The following is a 7,500-nucleotide window of genomic DNA, read 5'->3' as shown; positions in this document are numbered from 1 at the left end:
CCACCTCACCCCCCCCCCCACATTCCCACCCACCCCGACCCACCCCCTTGTCCACCCACCCATCCCGACCCACTCTCTAGCCCTCACCCTCCCACCCACCCCGACCCACTCTCTTCCCTTCCCACACCCACTCACCCACCCTGACCCACTCTCTTCCCTTCCCCCCTCCCTCCCACCCACCCTGACCCATTCTCTTGCCCACCCTCCCGCCCATCCACCCCGACCCACCCTGACCCACCCCCTCCGACCCACCCTCTCGCCCTCCTGGATTCCTCACCACCATAAATGCAAGAGGATGCAGGCGTACTCCTCCCCAGCTAGGAAGATCAAATTGTCTCTGGTATATAGACACTGAGGGGGGAATTGAGGGAGGAGGGGGTTGGGGAGAAGGGAGGACTGGGGGGGAGGAGGGGTTGGGGAGAAGGGGGGACTGGGGGGGGAGGAGGGGTTGGGGAGAAGGGAGGACTGGGGGGGAGGAGGGGTTGGGGGCGAAGGGGGGACTGGGGGGGGGAGGAGGGGTTGGGGGCGAAGGGGGGTGAGGGAGGAGGATGATTCAGGGAGGAGAGGGAGAAGGGGAGGAAGGGATAATGGGGGAGGAGGGTTGGAGAGGGGGAATGGGGGGGGGAGGGTGGTAGAGGGGGAGGGAATAAGGAGGGAGGGGAGGGTTGGAGAGGGAGGGGATTGGAGGAGACGGAGGGAGAGGGATGGGAGAGGGAGGGTGGGAAAGAGAGGGCGGAGAGGGGAAGGGTGGAGAGAGGGAAGAATTAGAAGGGGGAAGATTAGAGAGGGGAGGAGATTTTAAAGAGGGGGTGGGGGTGGGGTTGGGAAGGGGGGTGGGGGAGGAGGAGGAGGAGGAGTTTGTAGACAATAGAGGTGTCTCTTGGATGCCGAAGCGCGATCTCTCTATGAGATATATTAACAGCATAATAGTGATTAAAGAAAAAAGAAAAAAAAGAAAAAGAAAAAAAAATCTTACCAACTCACTATCACTCTATAAACTGTTTTCTTTTTCAATATTCTTTCTTTCCTTCTTTCTTTCTCTCTCTCTCTTTCTATTTTTATATCGCTGTCTTCTCTCTCTGCTTCGCATCCTAAAAAAATTTCTAAAGGAAACGAGAATAACAACAACAAAAATGAAGCCAAAGAATGATAATAATACAAGTACAAAATAAATAAACAACAACAACAACATCAGCCGAAAAAAATATAAAACACGACTCAAAATTTTGGATAAACATCATAAAACAAACAAGAATATAAACAAAAAAATCAAGGTCGAGACAAGAAATTTACTAAAATCAACAAAAAACAACAATAGTAACAATCAAAACATAAACAAGGCTAAAATAAGAAACAAAACGATAACAAATCATTAAAAAATACACAAAAAATCTATACGTAATAAAGAAAAAAATCTAACCAAAAAAAAAAAAAGTCAATAAAAAAATCTGACAAAAAAAAAAACGAAAATCAAACGCAAAAAAAAAAACAACAAATAAAAGAATCAAGAGTATAATTGTCTTTAATGGACAAAACAAAAAGTATAGATAAAACAAATAAGATCAAACAAAATTCAAACAAACAAAATACACGCACAGGAAAACACAATAAAACAAAACTCAAACGAAAAAATAAAACAAACGAATCAAGATGGAAAAAATCACACAAAATAACACACAAAAAACAAAAACAAAAATAAAATATTTATAAACAATAAAAGAAACAAAGAAACAAAATAACACAAAAAAACAATAAAAAGAAAAATCAAACGAAAAAAATCAAATAAACGAATCAAGATTGCAATTATCCGTAATGAAAAAAAAAAAAAAAAAAAACACACAGAATAACACACACAAAGAAAAACATAAACAAAAAATAAAAAACTTATAAACAATAAAACAAAAACCAAAACAAAAAACAAAATTCAAACAAACAAAATACACGCACACGAAATAAAACAAAATCAAACAAAAAAATAAAATAAACGAATCAAGAGTACAATTAACCCTAATGGAAAAAAAAAAAACACACACAAAATCCTTAAACAAAAAACAAAACAAAAAAACAACCAAACAAAAAAAAAACTCAAACAAACAAAATCCCCCCTCCCCCCACCCAAAAAAAAAAAAAAAAAAAAATCAGGCATGTAATCGAGCCTAATGGAAACGCCCCGCCCGCCGCCCGCCCGCGACCCGAGGCTGAGGGCGCGGGTGGGTGGGTGGTCCTCGTGTCACCCGGAATGGGATGAGGAGGCGGAGGAGGAGGAGGAGCTCGAGGAGGAGGGAGGGAGAACTCGCTTGCGTTTGTTGGCTGGTTTGGATAATTTTGTTTGTATGTTTAGTCTTGGTTATTTTGATTTTGTTATTGTTATTATTATTATTATTATTATTATTATTATTGTTATTATTATTATTATTATTATTATTATTATTATTATCATTGATTTAAGCGAAGGAGGGGTCGTCGTCAGGAGAATTTCTTGTTTATTCTTGTATTTGTTTGATGATTTTTATTTTTATTTATTTTATTTTATCTCATTATTATTATTATTATATCAGGCGAAAGAGGAGCGGGCGAAGGGAAATTTATTTTGTTGCGGCATAAGGAAAGAGAGTTTTCTTGTTTATATTTGTTTAGTATTTTGTTTGTTTGTTTGAATTCTTTTATCTTTATTTTCATTTCTTTATTCAATTATTTATTAATGTTTGTTTATTAATTTTGTTCGTTTGTCATATACTTTTTACTCTATTTTCATTTTTATTTATTTATGCCTAATTTTAATTTATTAATTATTGTTCAAACACAAAAACAGTAACGTGTACACAAAAAAAAAAAAAAAAAAAAAAAAAAAAAAAAAAAACAGCCACAGTAAGAAATTAAACACTATCCACATCGGTTAATTATTCGTCTGAAGAGGAACTCGTGAAGAGATCGAAACGTGACGATATTTTCCCATTTCTTATTGTGTCTGTTTTTTTTTTTCTTTTCATTTTTGTTTGTTTGTTTATTTTCTCTGATAATATTTATTTCATTTTTATTATTTATCTATTTATCTATTTTTTTTTTAAGTTGGTGTGACGTGAGAGGTTGTGTTAATATTTTGTTAATAGTATCATTATCATTATTAATGATAATCAATTATGATAATCATAATAAAAATGGTAATAGTATTGATGGCAACTATAATGATAATGACAATGATGATTATAATGATAATGACAATGATGATTATAATGATGACAATGATGATTGTAATGATAATGACAATGATGATTATAATGATAATGACAATGATGATTGTAATGATAATGACAGTGATGATTATAATGATAATGACAATGATGATCATAATGATAATTACAATAATAAGCATAACTATAAGCTGGTAATGTTAATAGTCACGCTAAGAGTAACAAAAACAATAATGGTAATAATGATAATGATAATAACAGTAATGGTAATAATAATAATAGTAGTAGTTAATGACGATAATATATAAAATAGATAAAAATTAGAACAAGAAACAAGGAAAAAAAGTGAAAGTTTAAATAAAACAAATAAACTTTTTTTTTGGAATCTGGACCAAACGGGTAATCCGGACTGTCCCGAAAAAGGAGTCAGATCCATCCTCCGGCTGCTCGTAGGGAAGGTCAAAAGGTCAAAAGGTCAGGCCTAGTTCTAGACAGGTGAGAGGGCCAAGCAAGGTCTTTGTTCGGGGATAGAGAGAAAGGTTTAGGATGGAAGGGTGGGGGGGATAGGGGTGGGGTGGGGTGGGGGGGTTGAGTCGATGCCAGGGGGTGGGAGGGGGTGGGGAAGGATGGGTGGGGGGGGTGGTGAAGGGGGATGTTAAGGTGTGGGAGTGGTGAGGGGGTGTCAGAAGGTGTGGGGGTGAGATGGTGCCAGAAGGTGTCAAGTTGTGGGAGTAACAGGGTGTCAGAGGGTGTGGTGAAGTGTCAAGGGATGGGAATGAGATGGTGTCAGAAGGTGTCAGGAGGGGATGAGAGGGGTGTCAGAAGGTGTGAGGTGAGGGGGTGTCAGGTAGTTGGGAGTGAGAGGGTGTCAAAAGGTGCCAGGAGATGATGAGAGGGTGTCAGAAGGTGCCAAGGGGTATCAAGGGGTGTCAGGCAGTGTCAGGGTGTGCCAGAGAGTGGAGACGGATGAGGGGGGGTTAGTGGGGGGGGGGGGGGGGAGGACCTGTTCACTTTCATGAAACCAAAAAAGGCAGAGTTCAGATAGTAGATCAGAAAGTTTTAAGAGAAATGGAATGAGGAAGAGAGAGCAAAAAAACAAACAAACAAAAAAACTTGAGAAAATCGGAGAATGTTCTTCATGTCAAGTTATTCGAATATTTAGCATTTACATGCACGTTTATTAAGGTCTTAGAAATTAGAATACGTATAAGGATCAGCTGCATTCTAAGTAATCGACTAAAATAAACGGGAAGAAGAAAAGCAACGCACACACACACACACACACACACGCACACGCGCGCGAGTATATGATACATTTAGTTTACGATAACTGTTGTTACAGCCTATTTTACTATCTGTTCTATTTTATATTTTTTCTGCCTACTTCAGATTCGCTACTAAAAGGAAAAAGAAAAAAAAGAAAAGAAAAGAAAAGAAAAGCTGAATTGGAATACCCAAGTTTCCTTGATTTTTTGCAGATAACATTTCACGTTTAAGATTGTTTTCATAAATGCCTAACACTTTAAAGTATTTTAACGTTACATGTCTTCAGGTTTTGCATTATCGAGTAAAACTAATAGGTTATAAACTAATTACAATTATAATCTGTGAACTGATTATTTATGAATGAATAAATAACAACACGAACGCTGAATATTAACCAATCACCTTCTTAGCCGTGGAGGAAAGGCGGGGCTTACGGGCAATTATACGATAATATGACTTTGATGACTGATGACTTTTCCCTTGTGTCTCTTTGATAATAATGACAGTTAAAAAAAAATACGATCTTTTATTTATTTATCTATTCATTAATTTATTTATCAATACATTGCGAAACTATAAGTACATGCATACCCGCCTGCAAAGGGATCGAAATCCATATTTTTTTTCAGACCTAATTTATCCTTCTTGAGCCGCACAAACGCTGGTCCAAAGACGTTTTTTTTTTTTTTTTTTTTTTTTTTTTTATGAAACCACAGTGCATTGTAAGGGAAATGAATAGATGAATAAATAGATGGGTATATACATACAACCATGTATGTATATGTATGTATTATAAACATATACATACATATAAATGTGTATGTATGTATATATAAATATATACATATATATATATATATATATATATATGTATATATAATTTGTATATATATGTATATATAATATATGTATATATATATAAATAAATATGTATGTATATATATAAATATGTATGTATATATATGTACATAAACATATTTATATAAATATATATTGCATATATATATATATATACATATATATATATATATATATATACACACACACATAAACACACACAAACACAAATATACATCCACAGATTGCATATTCACAAGAGCGCGAATTTCAGCAGTCCACACGCGAGAACCCAGCGTGCAAGGGGTCTGTGGGTGGAGTCGCAACAGCCTTTAAATCAGGCCAAGAAATTATAATATGATAAACGTCGTCTGGTAAATATCAGAAGATGCATCTTGATTGCGTTAATACAGAGACCCTGAGCTTATGATTAGAAGGGGTTGATTTACAGTATGTACAAACTCTATTATAATTCCTTTGTTTAATATCTTTGTATTATCTTTATTGTTTTTTTTTCTATCTCTCCTCTTTCTTGTGTGAAATTTATTGCCCCTTTTTCTCGTTATCATTATCGCTACAGAATTATTATTAGTAAAATTTATGACAACTATTGTTATTTTATCATCGTTTTCGCCATTAACATTATTATCATAATTATCATCAAAACCTGTTGGCCGCATTAAGATTATTAGCATTTTTATGTTAGTATTTTACTAATATTACTTCAGCTACAACGTTAACTACTACGACTACTTATCACAACAGTCTTCCTCCACCTCCTGCTCCTCCTCCTTCTCCTCCTACTCCTGCTCCTCCCACTCCTCCTGTTCCTTCTCCTCCTGGTCCTTTTCCTTCTCCCTCTTCTCTCGTTCCTTCTCCTCCTCCTCTTACTCCTACTTCTTCTCCTTCTCTTCCTCCTCTTCCTCCTACTTCCTCTCCTTCTCCTCCCCGTCTTCCTCCTACTGCTTCTCCTTCTCCTCCTCCTCTTCCTCCTACTTCTTCTCCTTCTCCTTCTCCTCCTTCTTATCACCATAGACAAGTACATAGCCATACCGTCCTTATCACTCTCGATGATATCCTTTTAGATAGGCCATTTTGTTTCAGAATCACAGCAGATCCAGCTGTAGAAAGTGCTTTTTATTCAGGAAGTGTAAAGTAATGATGACTGTATATGATAATAGATCATTTCATACTTTAACCCATCGTTGATAGATAATATAGTAGCGCACGCCCACACACACACCAATACATTATGTTCTGAATTTCATGTGGAGGTCATGGGGTATGCATCTTTACAAAGGTCTCGGTAAACACAACAAAGAGTTTCTTTTCATTGATAGCCAATTTAAAGCAGTGTTCATATTAAGATTTTGTATATTTAGTTCTAGAACTATATGGAATGCACGTGAAAGATGACAAGAAAACATGTGCAAGGGAAGTTTATAGCTTATGTTTTATTGAAATTAACTCTCTCTCTTTTTTTTTTTTTTTTTTTTTTTTTTTTTTAGTTCTCCAAAACAAGATGATAGAACGACGAAACTCGCATATCTTATAGAAAACGGACACACCAAGAAATTTATCGTCTCCTATCAATTGGGTTGGATTTGCCTACATGTTATTTAAGGTATGACTGTGCTAAGTGTCGTTTTTTTTATATCAATAAAGAAGTTTTGTGATTTGGTCGGATTAACTTACTTATTCACTGATAGAGATTTTCATTTTTCGATGGTATTGTATTAATTTTTCTATGGTATTGTATTATTTCGATGGTATTGTATTAATGATGGTATTGAAACGGCAATGCACGATAAAAAAGAAGCTTCAATCAACTTAAATTGTTGGAAAATAAGAACAAGTCTAATTACGAAACTAATGAAGAATGCACTGATACTCTTTATGCATATTCCCCAAGTTATTAATATACCACAAGCCACAAAGGGACGTTAGTGGATATTAATACACCTAAGTATACAGTTATGATATATTTTGCGATGCTAATCCACCCACATTTGTCATTTTCGTTCTTTCTGTTTACACATTCATAGCTCAACCAACACATGTTCAGTCGATTTTATGTCTGGTAGTAACTCATTTTGAGCAATAAACATAAATGAGTGTTTTACATTTGCATACGTATCTGCACATATACTGGTGACTTCAATGCATCTCAAGCAGTAATCCAAAGGTAGTTTGTGATTTTGTGATA

At 36.0% G+C, this 7,500-nt stretch overlaps 1 protein-coding gene across 1 annotated transcript in view; it reads left to right on the top strand.

Annotated features, from left to right (window-relative positions):
• LOC125043039 (serine-aspartate repeat-containing protein I-like) overlaps window positions 1-7,500 on the top strand; it is a 22,019-nt gene that overhangs the window by 6,503 nt on the left and 8,016 nt on the right. The gene's annotated exons all lie outside the window — the stretch shown is intronic.

This window comes from Penaeus chinensis, chromosome 33, assembly GCF_019202785.1.
Source record: "Penaeus chinensis breed Huanghai No. 1 chromosome 33, ASM1920278v2, whole genome shotgun sequence".
In the NCBI taxonomy this organism is placed as follows: domain Eukaryota; kingdom Metazoa; phylum Arthropoda; class Malacostraca; order Decapoda; family Penaeidae; genus Penaeus; species Penaeus chinensis.
This window is presented reverse-complemented; position numbering and strand designations above follow the sequence as displayed.